The following is a 19,926-nucleotide window of genomic DNA, read 5'->3' on the forward strand; positions in this document are numbered from 1 at the left end:
CCAGTATCGTGCATCGAACCTGGACTGGCAACTCGTTTCATACATGATATTTTACATGTTTCAATGCCATTCTCCCAAATCATCCCACCCTCTCCCTCTCCCACAGAGTCCATAAATAAAGTAGTAGAAAAAGGAAGTAAAGGAGATGGGTGAAGTAGACTTTATATTCCATTCTAAGTATAGGCCTTGATTCCATAGGTGGTAGGGTAATATTAAAGCAGTATAATGACAAGGTTAGGTCTGTAGTTCAGATCAGTCATTTTAGCAAAAATGCAGAGGAACAGATTTCCAGAAGACAAATCTGGAGTGTGGTAAATATTGGTTATAAGGCTATGGCAACATAAAATGTAAGGAAAGATGATGACAGATTAGAGGTGGAAAAAGCCAGCTTTACTTTCTTTCCACCATTAAACTTTACGTGTAAATTGATTTGTTAGAGAAGCAACAGAAGGGAGATTGTATGCATATGATGGAGTAGTAGTGAAGATTCAATGAGTATGTGAACAGTGCTATAAATTGTTTGCTGTTATTATCATAGGGTAGGGGAAAGTAAAAATTTGAATGAGTTAACTGACCTCAACTGACACGCATTAGTGGAAAGCTAGCCTCATGGTCTGGACTCAGGACACAGATCTGCTAGAAGGACCTGTGCTGAAAAGGGAAGGAATGCAAGAGAAGGACTCCCAGTAGGTGTGGACAAATGAAAACTGCTTTGTAAAATAAAATTAGTGCCTGAAGGGAACACAGCTGAAGTAGAGTATGCTCTGAGTCACTTCTTGTAAAGATGAAGAAAAAAGGAGATATTTGAATTCACCACAACACTGCCTGTCCCCTAAATTGCAGCAGGATACCTTCAGAACCCCTGAAAAATAAGTGTCATTGCATTCTATCTTCTCCTGCCATGCTCGGAAAGTTGCACAAGGAAGATGCAAAAGCATTTGCATAGAAATCCATAGAAGTGCCACATGTACATTCCATCAGCATTTTGCTTTGCTCAAGGATTTTTGTGGACCTAAAAAAAACTCTGATCTGTTTGGAAAGAGGATTTGCATTTGCAAATAGGTTTACAGGCAGATCCAACAAGCAGCATTTTGCCATTTGCAAATCCACTTAAACATCTGGGTCCCTGTTTAGCCCCTAAAGTTTTGTATAATGGACAGCCCTAGAATCATAGTTCAGACTTCATTTTTAAAATCAAGAAAAATGTTAAGTAATTTGTATAATTTTTGTTTTGAAAGCACAACCTATCCTGTTAATGAAATAAAAGAATAAACAGAAACTAGACTTTGTCTGTTAAAGGAGTATTGAATAAATGAAATCAAAGAAGAAATGATAATCAATGCACCTGAATTTTATTAATTGGGAAAATAATAAGTGACATTTCAGTGAAATAAGCTTGTAATGAGAGTTTTAATTTAGACTTAAATTCTACCTGTTGTCCTAATGGCAAAAAAAAAAACAAAAAACAAAACTATTGACTACTTATTTATTGAGAACCTAAAGCTATATCTCCTACATAACTTTTTTATATTAAAAATAAACCAGTGAGTTTCTTTTCTAGTTTAAAAAAGAGTATTATAATATAGTCAATATAAGATTTATTCAGACTAAATTTATACTTTACCAGTAGACTGTAAGAATTCCATTAATGCTTCATTGATATTGTCAATGGAGAAAAAGCAAAATGGATGCATTGCTTCTGCTCCAGTGGGTCTGTAATGAAGCAGCATTATAGCAGCTGCTGTCTTTTTAAACAGCTTTGTTTTTTTCTAAGGCATCACTTGGTATAATGCAAGAATCTCCAGAAAAATATCTTTTGACCTAGTGGCCCTCCCCTTATATTATTTGTAATTTTTTCAAGATATGTGGCTATCGATTTGCCACTGTGGTGCTAGAAGATAATTTGAAATGTACAATAAAAATTTAAAATAGAGACGGAGAGCTTGAGATTCCAAAACATCTGGGCTAGTGAATCTTAACATTTTAGGAATATTGTCTATTAGAACATGTCTACCTTTAGTGATATGATGGAGAACTTTCTAAAGTGGTGGAAATCTCAACCATTGTTCTTGCTTTTCTTGTTAAGAAAAAGGTGTATAAAACATTCTACACAGCACAACCAACATTTTGTCAAACTATCAAACTATGGTGATGAACTGGAAACATGTCCAGTTAACTTGTTTCAGCAGTTGGCATGACACTGTCATTACTAACTATGTCATGCAGTAATCCACTTTGCTAAGGTGGCATAAATGAACAGCTAGGTCTTTTGAGGTTAGTTCATTCTGTCTGTATGTCTGTGTGTGTGATTTAACTTCTACACATCCATTCCAAAAGATAGAAAATATTTCAAAGCTAAGATTTTTAAATCCAGGAACTTCCATTTCTGAAATTATGATGCTGTGGGCATCTACAGTAATAACAAAAATGTAAAGCTGTCAAAGAAAAATGTAATTAATGCACTAAATTAGCTGCAAAAAAAAAAAGGAATAAATGCACTGCCTGAACAACCATCACACTTAAGCTTCCTTTCTAAAATGTAACCTCTAAAAGGTGAAGTTTTAGTTTTCCCATGGCCTGAAAATATCTGATGCACACTAGATATTCAAAATGTACTCATGATTTTCAACCAGAATTCTCCTAAATTCCCAAATTTTGTATTGACAGTATTACTCTCAGATGATCCAACATAGGATGTCCAATAATGATTCTTCCTTGACTCTTTTACCCACTAAAGCCTCTGCTTCTCTCCCATGTGAGCTCTGCTATTAAAGACAGATTATTTCAGTGAATGGTACCACCATTTATTTACCGCCAACATCAGCCACGTAGATGCCATCCTGGATTCCTTCTTCATACTCCACATCAAATCAGTCACCTTGACCTATTCGTTTATCATCTGACACAGCTGTCAATTCCATTCACTATCCCTCACCATCCTGTCACCCTTTAAGTTGAGGTTCTCAGTACTTATCCTTTTGATTATTGATTATTTCATTTGACTATACATCAAAAGTTTACCTTTCTTGGTCTTGCTTACTTATTTCTAATTCATTCTTTACACTCTTGCCAATGACCTTTCTAAAATGTCAAACTGAGTACGTCACTCATCTACTTTAAAAGGTATCAATGGTTTTCTATTATGTTAAAGATAAAATCAGAACCCTAGTTTATGCTATGTCCTCCATGATCTGCCTTCTTGTCCCTCACAGACTTACCTTTTTCTTTATCCTTATTGATTCCATACCAAACTACTTGCAGCTCCTCAAATGTAACACACTTTCTCTTGTCTGTTTTATTCACATATACTATTTCTTATGCATGGAATATTCTCTGTCTTCCACCATCAACTTCAACATTTGACTCTCAACACAAGGCATTATCTTCTCTACAAAGCATTCCCTGATCTTCATGCTCAAGGTTAGGTTTCTACATGGAACTCAGTGTATGCCTTTGGCTTAACAATCATTATATAATGTTTATTTAATTGGTTCTTCCACTACAATGTGAGCGTGTTGATGGTGGAAACTGTGTCTTAAACCTCCACCTCCAGCAACTATTTTTATGCTTGACATGTTGAATTCATTCATCTATTCATTCATTCATTCAACAAATATTAATGTGCAGCTGTTACTTGTCAGGATTTATATTTTAGTTTTGAATTAGGCAATGAAAAAAACAAAGACCCTACATCATAGGTCGAATTGTGTCTCCTAAAACTCAGGTACGCTTCTTTGGTTGGCAATACACTCTGCTTGTAGTCACACACGATTCTGGGAAAAAGTTAGTGTTACCCAGGCTGCTGCTGCTGCTACCCAGGACCCCACTGTAAAGAACAGCAGGAAGATCTACGTGTGGGGCTCTCCTAGAGCCTGCCTCATACTCCGATGCTCCGTGACTGTCTGATTTCAGTGTGCATCCTTTCATTAAAGGAAACTATAACCACGAGGATAGCAACTTTAAGTTGGTTCTACTAGTCCTTTCCGCAGATTATTGAACCTGAGGGTGGTATTTGGAACTCCCAAACCTTTCAAAGGCTAAGAAATCTACAGGGCACATTAAATATTTGTGAACATCACTCTACTTGCCACAACCCTCCACAGTCTATGTTCTACACAGCAAGTATAGAAATTCTTTAAAAATATAAATCACCTTACTTCTGTGCTCAAAACTTTCTAATGACTTCCGGCTTGTATAGGATGAAATACAAATCTGTTAACATGGATTACGAATGATCTGTTTACTAGGACCTCTTTAAAACTGATTTCAGAGCAAACTGCTTTCTTTGATCATGGACTGGCTATACCCTAACCAGTCTTCCCTGATCATGTCTTGTTGTAGGGATTTTTTTTTTAACTTTACAATATTGTATTGGTTTTGCCATATATCAACATGGATCCGCCACAGGTATACACGTGTTCCCCATCCTGAACCCTCCTCCCTCCTCCCTCCCCATACCATCCCTCTGGGTCGTCCCAGTGCACCAGCCCCAAGCATCCAGTATTGTGCATCGAACCTGGACTGGCGACTCGTTTCATATATGATATTTTACATGTTTCAATGCCATTCTCCCAAATCATCTCACCCTCTCCCTCTCCCACAGAGTCCAAAATACTGTTCTATGCATCAGTGTCTCTTTTGCTGTCTTGTATACAGGGTTATTGTTACCATCTTTCTAAATTCCATATATACGTGTTAGTATACTCAGCCATTAAAAAGAATACATTTGAATCAGTTCTAATGAGGTGGATGAAACTGGAGCCTATTATACAGAGTGTCGTAGGGATTTTTAACTTACTCTTCTTTTTGCGTTTAATATCCTTTTCATTGTTTTCCATGTGTCACTTCCATAATACTTCCCCAATGCCTCCTACTTTAACATGCACCTTAAATTCCTATAGTAATTTCCACAGGGCCACACCCTATATAGACATCACTTTAATAGTGCAGGTTCCCACAGCCCATCTTCCTGACCATATGCCCAAACCATTTGCCACCACTCATGAGTCACTAAAAATCTAAATATAGTGGGCTTTTAGTACTATTCAATTTTCCCATCACTACAGGGAAAACAGCATGCGAAACCACTGAAGTGATTTTTTTTCTTACCTTCTTCTATCAGTCTTTGCACCTGCTGGTCTTAATGTCACAGTACTCCAAATAGGATGTTGTTTTTCACCTTGGAAGTGCCATCCACAAATGAAGCAGCTTTTCACTGGTCAATAGAAATCTGCTCATAGGGCACCACTCATGCAATTATGGGATCCAGCATCTCTTCACATGGCTCCAAAGTCAGTCCTAGGAAAAAGATGTTACTGCTTGAGAATACGAGTGTCTCCTTGCATTCCCTAGATAGATTGTTTCTGCACAAATCAATTATATTTTATTATAAAGTTCTGAGCCCTGCCCTCTCTATGAAAGCCTTTCTCTAACATCAAAGACATTATAATATTTTAGTTTTCAAGACTATTTTACATTTTTCAGTCATAGGAACTGTTTCAATTAATGTCCAAAGCCAGCCAGGTATTTTTTTACACAAACAAGTGTATTGCATAGTTAGGGTAATTATAAGAAGGAGGAAATGTCTTTAAGAAATAGTCTCTAAACTTTTTAGAGGAAAACAAAATAAGAAATTTACACTAAGCAGAGGGATCCCAAAAGGCTTCCCTGAGAAGCTGAAATCTATGTTAAAGTCAGATTATCTTAGCCAGATGAAGAAGACTGTTTCAGGAAAAGTGTTGTGTCCAGAGACACTGAGCTGGGGAAAAGCTTGGCACATTTATAAATCTGAATCAGGTCTCCACTGGAGAGTGACTCAACATGAGGATAAAGAGATACAAATGCCAGAGGTTTTGTTCACCCAGTTCACCCAGTTTTACATCAGCAGCTTATTTTTCTGTGCAATATAATAAAAAATATGGAGACAGGGACGCACCTGTAAGTAGAAGGAAATACTATCTCCTAGATGTTACTTATCTTCTCCACAGCAGATACATGTCTTCATAACCTTGATTAGAGAAATACAGGCAGAAAGGATTTTTTCAAGACCAAGGATATCATAAATTCTCTGATGGTTAGCCCAACTATAGAAACTACATGTAGAATCCAGGAAGGGTCACCTTTTATAAAATCTAGAGCTGGAAGGCATCTTCCAAGTGCATCTCTTTAAGGACAAAGAAAACCTTTGAGATTGAAATCTGATATAAAATCCCTCAAATGGGTTTATTTTTTTTCTACTTTTCGTGGAACATCTGTGAATAAAAAAAAGTATGGGGCAAAAATACACAATAAAGTACAAAGAAAAAAAAGAAAAGGTGTTAGGTCTATCAGTTCAGTTCAGTCGCTCAGTTGTGTCTGACTCTTTGCGACCCTATGAATTGCAGCATGCCAGGCCACCCAGTCCATCACCAACTCCAGGAGTTTACTCAAACTCATGTCAAATCGAGTTGGTGATGCCATCTAGCCATCTCATCCTCTGTCGTCCCCTTCTCCTTCTGCCCCCAATCCCTCCCAGCATCAGGGTCTTTTCCAATGAGTCAAAGCTTCATATGAGGTGGCCAAAGTATTGGAGTTTCAGCTTTAGCATCAGTCCTTCCAATGAACACCCAGGACTGATCTCCTTTAGGATGGACTGGTTGGATCCCTTGCAGTCCAAGGGACTCTTAAGAGTCTTCTCCAACACCACAGTTCAAAACCATCAATTCTTTGGCGCTCAGCTTTTTTTATAGTCCAACTCTCACATCCATACATGACTATTGGAAAAACCATAGCCTTGACTGCTATGGTTTTGCCAGCCTTTGCTGGCAAAGTAATGTCTCTGCTTTTCAATATGCTATCTAGGTTGGTCATAACTTTCCTTCCAAGGAGTAAGCGTCTTTTAATTTCATGGCTGCAATCACCATCTGCAGTGATTTTGGAGCCCCCCAAAATAAAGTCAGCCACTGTTTCCACTGTTTCCCCATAAATTTCCCATGAAGTGATGGGACCAGATGCCATGATCTTCATTTTCTGAATGTTGAGCTTTAAGTCAACCTTTTCACTTTTCTCTTTCACTTTCATCAAGAGGCTTTTTCTTTCCTCTTCACTTTCTGACATCAGGGTGGTGTCATCTGCATATCTGAGGTTATTGATATTTCTCCCAGCAATCTTGATTCCAGCTTGTGCTTCTTCCAGCCCAGCATTTCTCATGATGTACTCTGCATATAAGTTAAATAAGCAGGGTGACAATACACAGCCTTGACATACTCCTTTTCCTATTTGGAACCAGTCTGTTGTTCCATGTCCAGTTCTAACTGTGGCTTCCTGACCTGCATATAGGTTTCTCAAGAGGCAGGTCAGGTGGTCTGGTATTCCCATCTCTTTCAGAATTGTCCACAGTTTATTGTGATCCACACAGTCAAAGGCTTTGGCATAGTCAATAAAGCAGAAATAGATGTTTTTCTGGAACTCTCTTGCTTTTTCCATGATCCAGTGGATGTTGGCAAATTGAGCTCTGGTTCCTCTGCCTTTTCTAAAACCAGCTTGAACATCTGGAAGTTCACGGTTCACGTATTGCTGAAGCCTGGCTTGGAGAATTTTGAGCATTACTTTGATAACATGTGAGATGAGTGCAATTGTGTGGTAGTTTGAGCATTCTTTGGCATTGCCTTTCTTTGGGATTGGAATGAAAACTGACCTTTCCCAGTCCTGTGGCCACTGCTGAGTTTTCCAAATTTGCTGGCATATTGAGTGCAGTACTTTCACAGCACCATCTCTTAGGATTTGAAATAGCTCAACTGAATTCCATCACCTCCACTAGCTTTGTTCATAGTGATGCTTTCTAAGGCCCATTTGACTTCACATTCCAGGATGTTTGGCTCTAGGTGAGTGCTCACACCATCGTGATTATCTTGGTCATGAAGATCCTTTTTGTACAGTTCTTCTGTGTATTCTTGCTACCTCTTCTTAATATCTTCTGCTTCTGTTAAGTCCATACCATTTCTGTCCTTTATTGAGCCCATCTTTGCATGAAATATTCCCTTGGTAGCTCTAATTTTCTTTTTTTTTTTCTTCCACATAAATTTTATTTATTTATTTATTTTAGAATCATATTGTTTTATTTTTTTTAATTTTATATTATTTTTAAACTTTACATAATTGTATTAGTTTTGCCAAACATCAAAATGAATCCGCCACAGGTATACATGTGTTCCCCAACCTGAACCCTCCTTCAAGAGATCTCTAGTCTTTCCCATTTTGTTGTTTTCCTCTATTTCTTTGCATTGATCGCTGAGGAAGGCTTTCTTATCTCTCCTTGCTATTCTTTGGAACTCTGCATTCAGAGGCTTATATCTTTCCTTTTCTCCTTTGCTTTTCGCTTCTCTTATTTCCACAGCTATTTGTGAGGCCTCCTCAGACCGCCATTTTGCTTTTTTGCATTTCATTTTCTTGGGGATGGTCTTGATCCCTGTCTCCTGTACAATGTCATGAACCTCACTCCATAGTTCATCAGGCACTCTGTCTATTAGATCTAGTCCCTTAAATCTATTTCTCACTTCCACTCTATAATCATAAGGGATTTGATTTAGGTCATACCTGAATGGTCTAGTGGTTTTCCCTACTTTCTTCAATTCCAGTCTGAATGTGGCAATAAGGAGTTCATGATCTGAGCCACAGTCTATTCCAAGGTTTTAATTCTAAACTTCTATGTACTTCACCTTCAGCTATTTTAATGCTTATCAGTAAAACGAGTTGTCAGTAAAAATTATGATCACTATTTAAATCAATTTGATAAACATTATATACTAAAAATAAGGCTAAATATCATTCTTGAAAAGTGAAAGTGTTAGTCTCTCAGTCATGTCTGACTCTTTGCAACCCCATGGACTACATCCTGCCAGGCTCCTCTGTTCATGGGATTCTTCAGGCAAGAATACTGGAGTGGGTAGCCATTCCCTTCTCCAGTGGATCTTCCTGACCCAGGAATCAAACCTGTATCTCCTGTACCTCCTGCATTGAAGGTGGATTCTTTACCATCTGAGTCATCAGGAAAGACCCTGTCATTCTTGAGACAAACTGAAATTCTCTAAAATTATAGCCTTGAAAATATGTGTCTCTTCTGTGTGGTTAACCCAGCTAATTCATGGCGGCTTTGCACCTAAACTCTTTCTATAATGTAAGATGCCTAATCGCCTTAATCCAATTAGTTTAATTAATTGCACATATCTTAATTATTCTCTTTAGTTACCTAGTTATTATATATATGACATGAATATTAGGTTCTTTAGATCACTTCCTTTAAAAGGAGAAAGATTATAAAAGCAAAAAAATGGATTATGTTATCTGCATAAAAATGAGAAATTATACAACAGGGTGAAAGACATAAAAAGAAGAGAATGCAAAATGAAGTTGTTTTTAAATATATTACAGTTCATAATCAAAAGTTTATTAGTAAAGCATTAGCTTAAATTTTTTAAGTCAATGAATGTTTATTAAATAATTTAATTTGCCAGATATTGATCTAGGTACAGGGATTAAATCAGAAATTTAATAAATGATAAGCCAGGATTATTGCCTTTGTGGTGGTTAAATTATGGTGGGGAGGGAGGATCAGTAAATCATTTTTAAAAGTTAATTACAAATTATGTTATAAGGTAATAAAGGCTATGGGTGAAAAAGATAGAGCAGAATAAAAGAATATGAAATGTCAGAGAAGGAATGTATCAGGAAGAATTTTATAGTTGGTAAGGGTTGACAGAGGCTTCCCAAGTGAATCTAGTGGTAAACAACCATCTCTGCCAATGCAGGAGACTTAAGAGACATAGGTTCAATCCTTGGGTTGGGAAGATCCCCTGGAAGAGGGCAGAGCAATCCACTCCAGTATTCTTGCCTGGAGAATCCCATGGACAGAGGAGCCTGGCAGGCTACAGTCCATGGGGTCGCACAAAGTTGGATACAACTGAAGTGACTTCACACACACACACACACACACACACACACACACACAATGGCTGACTACATTGAGAGGATGACTTTGTAGCAAAAGTTTGAAGGAGAAAGAAATTATATGTGTTTGTGTCCTGGGAGAAGAATATTTCAAGCAGTTAACATGAAACAGCTCAAAAGCCCTATGATTAGGATGTGTCTGGTACAGTAAGGACAGTGTGACCCAGATGGGAAGAGTAGGGGATGAAGACAGGACATAGAAGACTAGATCATTCAAGTCCTTGAATACCTTAATAAGGTCTCGGGATTTAACTAAGAGTGATTTGAGGAGCTATTAGACGTTTTGATGGAGACTGATACACTATGGCTTATGTCTTAAGGAATCGGTGTGGCTGCTACACTGAAAATAGATTATGGGGACTATAATTATAGGAAGAAGCAAGAGAACCAGTCGGGACATGCACTGGTCAGTTTTACGTGTAAACCTGGTTAGGTGGTAGCACCCAGTTACTTATTCAAATATGAATCTCGGGGTGACTGTGAAGGTATTTTTATCAATGTGGATAATATGCATGATCAGTTGACTAACTGAGATATATACTTTCAGTCATGTGGGTGGGCCTTATCCAGTAAGTTCATGGTCTTAAGGACAAAAATTGAAGTTTCCTAGAGTAGAATATTTCCTGATAGCTCAGTTGGTAAAAAATCCACCTGAAGTGAAGGAGATCCCAGTTCGATTCCTGGGTCTGGAAGATCCACTGGAGAAGGGACAGGCTACCCACTCCAGTATTCTTGGGTTTCCCTTGTGGCTCAGCTGATAAAGAATCTACCTGCAATGAGGTAGACCTGGGTTCCATCCCTGAGTTGGGAAGATCCTGTGTAGAAGGGTAAGGTTACCCATTCCGATATTCTAGCCTTGAGAATTCCATGGACAGACACGACTGAGTGACTTTCACTTCACTTCAGAGTAGAAGAAGTTCTACTTCAAGACCACAGCATTAATTCCTGTCTGAGTTTACAGTGTGCGAGACTGTCCTACAAATTTTTGAACTTTCCAATACCACAACTGTGTGAGCCAACTCCTTAAAATAAGTCTCTTCATCTTATCTGTGTCTATGAGTTTCCCAGGTGGTACAATGGTAAAGAATCTGCCTGCCAGTGCAGGACACATAAAGAGAGATATAAAGAGACATAAAGAGAGGAGGAAATGGCAACCCACTCCAGTATTCTTGCCTGGAGAATCCCATGGACAGAGGAGCTTGGTGAGCTTCAGTCCATAGGGTCGCAAAAAGTCAGACATTACTGAGCACACACACAGACCATAGATCTATGTATCTGTAGGTAAACACAATCAATAGGATATGTAGATTTATATATGATATATACAGCAAGTCCCCTACATACGAACATTTCCTTTCTAAAAGGGCATTCTTAAGTCCAATTTGTTCATAAGTCCAACAAAGTTAGGCTTAGGTTCCTAACTAACACAATCGGCTATATAATACTGTACTGTAATAGGTTTATAATACTTTTCCCACAAATAATATATATAAAGAAATACAAAAAGTAAAGAAAACATTTTTAATCTTACAGTACAGTACCTTGAAAAGTACAGTAGTACAGTACAACAGCTAGCATACAGGGGCTGGCATCAAGTGAACAGGAAAGAAGAGTTACTGACTCGAGGAGGGATGAGCAGGTGCGAGATGGTAGAGCTGAAGGATCGTCAGTGATAGGAGTCAACCGGAGGGCAAGCTATCTCATCACCTGGTCCCACTGTCTCAATTATTTTCACTATTGTTTCTGTCTTTATTACTTGGCACTTCTTACCAGGACTAGCTACATCACCACTGCTTTTCATGCGTGCTTCTGGAAATCCAGAGTTTGAAATAAAGATACTGTATTGCTGTACAGTACTATACAATAAAGCATGCAAAAGTACAATCATTTGTAGAGGATTCATGCGCATGACAAATGTATGCCAAACATGTGAACTAACTTACGTGATTTTACATGCAAACGCATATCTGAATCTTTGAAAGTTCATGACTTGAACGTTCATCTGTAGGGGACTTACTATACTTATACGTGTTTGAGTATGTATACCTATATATGTACATATATATATGCTTTATATATGTATATACACACACACCTTATTGCTTCTGTTTTTCTAGACAATCTTGACTGAAAAACAAGGCTGTTGCTATAATCCTTGTAAGACAAACTGGTGGCTGAGAACAGGATGGTATTGGTGTGGTAGTGAGAATCACCTGATTCTGCATTTATTTTACTGCTGCTGATGTCTACAGAGTATCATCGTTGGAAGTAATTCATCTGAAGTCTGAAAACAATTTACTACGACATGACGATGCCACCTGTTTTTTTTTTTTTTTTTTTTTAAGGGAGGGTAAAAGTTAGATGTCTGGGAATTTTCTAGACTGTAATTTGAAAGGCACTCACAGAATTGGTGGCCCTATTCCCAAGCCCCCACCACTGCTGTGAAAGGGAAAGGGAGAAGGCTGAAGGTATAACCTAAGGGTGTCAACTGTTACTTATTGAACAAGAACCTGCACACACCATGTCAGTGATGTGATTAATCATCCTCTGGTCCAAAAAGAAGGTCGTTCATGCTGAAATTTTGATTTATGTGTGCTCTTGCATTATCTTCTAAACCCTAGCCACTTGCCAGCATGCACACTCTAATGAGTTTGGCATTTGTGTAGGACTTTAGAAACATTAAATAATGAATCCCTCTAGAACATCTTCTTGTGTTACATCCTACCCAATTTCTAAGTGGAGAAAATACACATGATGCATAATTTGACTAAATCTTCACATCAAGTGGGTAGAGGAGTAAGGAATAATTAAATGTGTTCCAACATTATATTATAGAATAATTAAATGTGCCTCATAAAGCCCACTGGACATCACAGACCTAAATAACTGAAGATTTCAACTTTATCAAGGAAATTAGGAGAGTAGGCTAATTTTCAAAGGACTTTTTTATTTACTAGAGTTAATATTATATAAAATTCCTTGTGGCTTAGCCATTTTTCTCCAGCTAGCATGATGCTCTCTCATAAACTGACTACTTTTTAATGAATCATAACTTACATGTAAATGTAACCCTCTTCTTTAAAATGGTAAGGTAATAAATTTTATAATTTTTTGTCCTTTTAAAAACTGTTTCTTTGACATGGAGTTAAAATTCATTGCTCTACTACTATGGTAAAATGCCTTGTAGTGCTCATGTTTGGCTTTGATCACCAACTACTACTAAACATATTTGTGTGTCTGAAACTTTGCAATGCTATGTCATAAACCAAAATGCTAACAGCAATAATCTATATGAAGATGGCAGCTGCTGAGATATCAAAATAGATTTTCTCTCAAAAGCACCGTTTTTTCCACCTGCATCTTACAATGCACAGAAAAGAAATTTACATAGTCATAGCAGGTATATGGTAAAGAACGAGATTTTACTAAGAAAAAATATGCATCCTAAAACATATGCTGATCTGCACTAACCTGGCCTTCTCATGTTTGATGATGAACAGAAATCAAGGCCCAATATTTCTGCAAGTTAGACAGTTTTATATAATAATTTACCATATTAAGTAAGACCTCCATGGGACTTTGTTCTTGGGGTCATTATGAGTGAAAACAAACAAACAAACAAAAAAAACCCTAAACAATACAACTACTCACTTTTGAAGATGACTGCTAGAAAGGTTACCTTGAAACTAAATAGAATACGAGAAAAAAAAATTTTTAATAACCTAAGAAGTAGTGACTATGGGCATGGATTTGCAGCCAGCCTTATTGACATCAGCTGGAGGGGTGGGGCCAAGAAACTTCAAGCTTTATCTTTGTTTGTGGTCCTCCTAGACTGGTAGTGCCCCCAGGTGCCCAACAGAAGCAAATGCAAATCCTCTAGAGTAAGACTCTATCTGTATCATATTAATAGATCTTCAAGGAATTTCATGAGTGCAGTAATAATGGAAAAATAAAACTAAGTAAGTACCAAAGAAGACATTTGGAAGGGAATCAGAGGAAAAAAATACTTACAATGATCTCATTTAAAAACTGTATTTACAGGATTTAAAGAAAAAAAATGGTAAGCTTTAAAATATCTTTAGGGTACAGAAGGAAATGGGCTTCCCTAGTTATTCAGTGGTAAAGAATCCACTAGACAATGCAGGAGACATGGGTTCAATCCCTGGGTTGGGAAGATTCCCTGGAGGAGGCAATGGCATCCCACTCCAGTATTCTTGCCTGGAGAATCCCACGGAGAGAGGAGCCTGATAGGCTATAGTTTGTCCATAGGGTCTCAAAAGAGTGACACAACTGAGTGAGCACAGCAACAACAGCACAATGTTTACTTAAAAAATAAAGACTGCATTAGATTAAAAAAAAACTGCATGATGTTCACAAGAGTCACACTTAAAACATAGACACACAAAGAGTGAAAGGAAAAGAATAAAGAACTCACATTAAATAAAACTGATTTGGTTTTACTAATATCAGAACTAAACTGACCCTAAGATAAAAATGTTTTGATTAACATAAAATTTATTAAGATAAAATAAATATTAATTGTGAAAATTTGTGAAATAAAATATGAAAGAAATGCAAGGAGAAATATACAAATCATTAATCATAGCAAAATTTTAAAATACTTTTTCAATAAATAGTAGGGAAAATAGAAAAAAAATCATATTTTGCTGTATTTAGTAGCTGGGGAATATACAGTCTTTTTAAGTACTATTGGAACAATTATGAATATTGACCTTTTTCTGGGCCATAAATCAAATTTTATTAAATAGCTAAGGATAAAAATAATAACAATTAAGCTAAATTAAATGGAAAAAAGATATTTGGAAAAATCTCCTTTTATCTGAAAATTAAGAATTTAACTTCTAAGTAATCCTTGTGTCAGAGAATAAAATAGGAAAACATCAGCTAAATTATAACAATAATAAAAATTTTAGCTCATATTAAACTTTGCATTATAGAATGCTGCTAAAGTTCCATACAGAGGAAAAAAATTACATGTAGGAGAAAGAAAGAGACTAATGAGCTAAATATCTATCTTATACAGGAGAAACAAAACAGGGAAAATAAAAAATAGAAACAGAAATTAATACAATAGAAAATGTTCAATAAAGAGCATTTAAAGAGACCAAATTGTTTTTTATCCAAAACTACTGTTAAATTGATGACCCCTTAGTGTCATCCTGCTTATTTAACTTATATGCAGAGTACATCATGAGAAATGCTGAGCTGGATGAAGCACAAGCTGGAATCAAGATTGCTAGGAGAAATATCAATAACGTCAGATATGCAGATGACACCACCCTTATGGCAGAAAGTGAAGAGGAACTCAAAAGCCTCTTGATGAAAGTGAAAGAGGAGAGTGAAAAAGTTGGCTTAAAGCTCAACATTCAGAAAACTAAGATCATGCCATCTGATCCCATCACTTCATGGAAAATAGATGGGGAAACAGTGGAAACAGTGTCAGACTATTTTTCTGGGCTCGAAAATCACTGCAGATGGTGACTGCAGCCATGAAATTAAAACACGCTTACTCCTTGGAAGGAAAGTTATGAGCAACCTAGACAGCATATTAAAAAGCAGAGACATTACTTTGACAACAAAGGTCCATCTAGTCAAGGCTATGGTTTTTCCAGTAGTCATGTATGGATGTGAGAGTTGGACTATAAAGAAAGCTGAGTGCCAAAGAATCGATACTTTTGAACTGCGGTGTTGGAGAAGACTCTTGAGAGTCTCTTGGACTGCAAGGAGATCCAACCAGTCCATTCTAAAGGAGATCAGTCCTGGGTGTTCATTGGAAGGACTGATGCTGAAGCTGAAACTCCAATACTTTGGCCACCTGATGGGAAGAACTGACTTATGTGAAAAGATCCTGATGCTGGGAAAGACTGAAGGCAGGAGGAGAAGGGGAGGACAGAGGATGAGATGGTTGGATGGCATCACTGATTCAATGGAGATGAGTTTGGGTAAACTCCAGGAGTTGGCGATGGACAGGGAAGCCTGGCGTGCTGTGGTCCATGGGGTCGCAAAGAGTCAGACAGTACTGAGCGACTGAATTGAACTGCTTAAATTGATGACCCCTTAGATTAGTTTAATGATGACAAAAGAGAGGAGGCCCAAGTTGTTGCTGTTTAGCTGCTAAATCGTGTCTAACTCTTTGGGATCCCAGGGACTATAACCCGCCAGGTCCCTGTGTCCATGGAATTCTCCAGGCAAGAATACTCAAGTGGGTTGCCATTTCCTTCTCCAGGGTATCTTCCTGACCCAGGGGTCAAACCCACATCTTCTGCATTGGTAGGTGGATTCTTTACCACTGAGCCACCAGGGAAGCCCAGAGGCCCAAGTAAATAGCATCAAAAACAAAGTGAAGACATTTTGCCCAATCCTATAGATACTAAAGAAATATTAATAGCATTATGTAAACAACTTGCAGTAACAAGTTTACATCTTTAGACAAAGCAGATACATTTGTGGAAAAACAGAATCATCCAAAAGTGATTCCAGAAGTAAAAGTTAAATAGTATTAATAAATACACAGATGCTAATAAATTAAACCATTAATCAAAAGCCTTCCCACAAAGAAACTCCAATTGCAAATGGTTTCTTTAATGGATTCTGCCAAATATTCGAAGAAGGAAATAATTCCATCTTCTCAAACTCTTTCAGAAAATAAAAGTAGAAATTACACACCCTTCTGCACACAGTTGTATGACACTACTATAACCTTGAAAAATCACTGGCAAGAATATTTCAGGAAAACTTAAATAATGTCACTTTCACTCGTAAATATAGATGCAAATCTCTAACATCAAACGTTAGATAATTAAATCCATATATTAATATATCTAAACAAGAATCCTGTATCATCTTCTTGTAAAACCCAGGGGTGTACTGCAATTCAGTTACAGTGCTTACCACCCAGAATTAGCACAGACCTCCTATGTGGCTTCCCTGGTGGCTCAGATGGTAAAGCGTCTGCCTACAATGTAGGAGACCAGGGTTCAATCCCTGGGTTGGGAAGATCCTCTGGGGAAGGAAATGGCAACCCGCTCCACTACCCTTGCCTGGAAAATCCCATGGACAGAGGAGCCTTGTGTGCTACAGTCCGTGGGGTCACAAAGAGTCGGATACGACTGAGCGACTTCACTTTCACTTTCCTATGTGGCTCAGTGGTAAAGAATCTGCCTTCCAATGCAGCAGATGCAGGAGACGCGGGTTCCATCCTAGGATGGAAGATCCCCTGGAGGAGGAAATGGCAACTCACTCCAGTATTCTTGTCTGGAAAATTCCATGGACAGATAAGTCTGGCGGGCTACAGTCCACAGGATTGCAGAGTCTGACCCGAGTGGGCAATTGAGCAGGAGCACGAGCTGCAGGTTTAAAGAGCACAGTCGTCAACAATACTACCATGACTGCAGGTTCTGGCAATACTTTGGGAGGTCCCAGTGTCAAAGACAAAGACCCCTGGGGTTCCCGGGGGAAAATAAGATGGCACCCAGGTGATAAGGTCTAACCTCTTCGTTGTGCTTCATCTGGTTTCACTTGCCTGTAAGGAGCGGTTTGCAGGGACCTTGTTCCCGACACAACAGATTAGAGTTTCCAGCTCCGAACCTCGGTGCAGGACACCCTAACGAGGCGGCATGTGCAGAAGCTCTGTTCTCCTGGTTCAAGATGGCACAGGCGCGCGGACTGCAGAGATGCGTCTGCCTTCGCAGTCTGCGGCGTGTGGCCAGTGCGCCTGCGCCCAGACCCTGAAGCGCCCCGCCCCTCCCTCCTGGAGGAGGAAATCCCTGCAAGGCAGCCTTGCCCACAGCCTTTGGGCATGGCAAGTGTCTAAAGCACAAAGTTGCACATCTCCATTAAAAAAAAGAAAAAAAAAAAAAAAAAAACAACCCTTTTTTACTTATTTACTTATCTGCACTGGGTCTTAGTTACCGCATGCAGGATCTTCGATCTTCATTACACAGCATGCAGAATCTTTAGTTGAGCTTGCGAAATCTTAGTTGTGGCGTGTGGGATTTAGTTCCTTCATCAGGGATCCAACCCAGGACCCGAGGGTGGAGTCTTAGCCACTGAGCCACTAGGAAGTCCCCTCCACTCATTGATTAAGCTTACCTTTGATTCTGAACTGAACTCAATCAATCTTATTCTATTGGCATAAGTGACACCAGGCAAGAGGACCCTTACTGGGGACTGACTTGAGAGTGTTGGTCACACCAGGTTTCCCAAACCCACACTTCTGACTGACTGGTTATAAATCCAGGAGTTTCCACAAACCCTCCCAGGTCTGATAATTTGCTAGAATGTCTCAAAGAATTCTTATAATAACAATTTCATTATGGAGTATACAGATCAGGGACTTCCCTGGTGACTCAGACAGTAAAGAATTTGCCTGCAATGCAGGTGACCCATGTTCTATCTCTAGGTCAGGAAGATTGTCTGGAGAAGGGAATGGCAACCCACTCCAGTATTCTTGCCTGGGGAATTCCGTGGACAGAGGAGCCTGGCGGGCTACAGTCCATAGCCTTGCAGAGTCGGACACGACTGGGTGAATAACACACACCTATAGATCCGGAGGCCCAGCCAAATGAAGATCCATAGAGAGCAGGAAGGGAGGTTGGGTTTATCATTGAATTGATCAACATATTGATAATTTACTGCAATAGTAGAACAGAAGAAAAAATTTTAATTTTCTCAATAGATGCAGCAGAATGCGTCTTCCATTCATACTGCTGCTGCTGCTGGTAAGTCGCTTCAGTCATGTCCGACTCTGCGACCTCATAGACGGCAGCCCACTAGGCTCCCCCGTCCTTGGATTTCTCCAGGCAAGAACACTGGAGTGGGTTGCCATTTCCTTCTCCAATGCACGAAAGTGAAAAGTGAGAGTGAAGTTGCTCAGCTGTGTCCGACTCTTAGCGACCCCATGGAATGCAGCTTACCAGGCTTCTCCGTCCATGGGATTCTCCAGGCAAGAGTACTGGAGTGGGGTGCCATTGCCTTCTCCATCCATTCATACTAAGATTCTATAAATGAGGACTTAATAATAGTCACTGTAGATATTTCCCATCTCATGCTCAGGAGACACATCTGGTCATTAAATTCTCCAGTTTTCTGGAGATATTATTAAATTCTCCAGTTTTTCATTGAACTTTTATCCAGTTTTATTGAGATATAATTGACATACAACATATGTAACTATAAGATGCAGGATGTGAGAATTTTATACACTTATTGTATAATATTATAATGTAGGGCTTCCCTGGTGGTGCAGATGGTGAAGAATCTGCCTGAAATGCAGCAGACCTGGGTTCGATCCCTGGGTTAGGAAGATCCCCTGGAGAAGGAAATGGCAACCCACCCAGGATTCTTGCCTGGGGAATTCCATGGACAGAGGGGCCTGGCAGGCTAGAGTCTATGGGGTCAAAAAGAGTAAGACATGACTGTGTCACTAACACTTCACTTATCACAATTAAGTTAGTGAACACTTTCATCCACTCATATATTCTCCATTTTTGTGTGTGTTGTGTGTGTGTGTGTGTGTGATGATAACTTTTAAGGTCTTCTATCTTGAAACTTTTAAGTATATAATACAGTATTGTTAATTACAGTCACTATGCAGTACGCATTCCAGACCTTATTAGCTGTATCATTTATAAGTCCTTTTTTAAATTAGTCTTTTCTTTCTGTCTGTGTCTGGCCTTGGTTGTCTCTCATTGGAACTACTTGAACTGCCTTTTTGTTATTTTCTTTACTATTGCTCGTCTGCCATTTCTACCCTAAACTTTATAATAGTTAAATCTGTTTACTTTGCTCAATATTTTTCATCAAATTTCCATGGTTTAGAGCATGAAATTTTATACTTTGAGGCTCCCTATACCACTGGACAATCTTCCCTCATATTAATTAAAACCAATACAATATTGTAATTAGCCTCCAATTAAAATA

At 38.6% G+C, this 19,926-nt stretch overlaps 1 long non-coding RNA gene across 1 annotated transcript in view; it reads right to left on the bottom strand.

The window, feature by feature from the left end:
• The window catches only part of LOC129645801 (uncharacterized), a 35,182-nt gene extending 17,475 nt beyond the window's left edge, over positions 1-17,707 (bottom strand). The window contains exons 1-3 of the long non-coding RNA XR_008711497.1: positions 17,496-17,707; positions 5,936-6,007; positions 5,110-5,298 (exon numbers count right to left, since the gene is read on the bottom strand). This is a non-coding gene — a long non-coding RNA (uncharacterized LOC129645801). The remainder of the gene's footprint in view (positions 1-5,109; positions 5,299-5,935; positions 6,008-17,495) is intronic.
• Between the last annotated feature and the right edge of the window lie 2,219 nt (positions 17,708-19,926).

The sequence above is a fragment of the Bubalus kerabau genome, chromosome 1, assembly GCF_029407905.1.
Source record: "Bubalus kerabau isolate K-KA32 ecotype Philippines breed swamp buffalo chromosome 1, PCC_UOA_SB_1v2, whole genome shotgun sequence".
NCBI lineage: Eukaryota > Metazoa > Chordata > Mammalia > Artiodactyla > Bovidae > Bubalus > Bubalus kerabau.